Source organism: Lipotes vexillifer, unplaced genomic scaffold, assembly GCF_000442215.2.
Source record: "Lipotes vexillifer unplaced genomic scaffold, Lipotes_vexillifer_v1.1 scaffold12, whole genome shotgun sequence".
NCBI classification, from domain to species: domain Eukaryota; kingdom Metazoa; phylum Chordata; class Mammalia; order Artiodactyla; family Lipotidae; genus Lipotes; species Lipotes vexillifer.
This window is the reverse complement of record NW_006796716.1, coordinates 3,943,756-3,944,088: the sequence shown is the minus strand read 5'-3', so window position 1 is coordinate 3,944,088 and position 333 is coordinate 3,943,756. Positions and strand designations below refer to the sequence as shown.

The 333-nt window shown below is 57.4% G+C and overlaps 1 protein-coding gene and 1 pseudogene across 1 annotated transcript in view; one reads left to right on the top strand and one right to left on the bottom strand.

Moving 5' to 3' along the window:
• Positions 1 to 333, top strand: part of COL26A1 (collagen type XXVI alpha 1 chain) — a 178,446-nt gene that overhangs the window by 34,126 nt on the left and 143,987 nt on the right. The window lies entirely within an intron of this gene.
• The window catches only part of LOC103082465 (histone H3.3 pseudogene), a 19,746-nt pseudogene that overhangs the window by 18,301 nt on the left and 1,112 nt on the right, over positions 1 to 333 (bottom strand).

The window sequence follows — 333 nt, the reverse complement described above, 5'->3', positions numbered from 1 at the left end:
CAGGAATGCTGACCCCATGCAACGCATTTGGCCCCATCGTCTCACAACTGGTGGCAGAATGCTCAAAACCACATGGTCTGTTCGGCCAAATCATATACTCCCCTAGCTGCCCTCCTCTGAATGGGTAATTCAACCCCTAAGTAGCTGATGTTCTGTGCAAGGCTCTTTCCAGCCTCCTCTCAGTGGGGGGAGGCCTCAGGAATTCTCAGCTGTGGAAGGTGCTAGAGGATGAATGCAGACAATAATTAAGTGGGAGGAAGCCCAGAGGCTGCCTGTGGCACAGCCGTGCTCCCCGGGGCCTGCCGGCTCTCCAGCCACGCCCACCCCCCACCC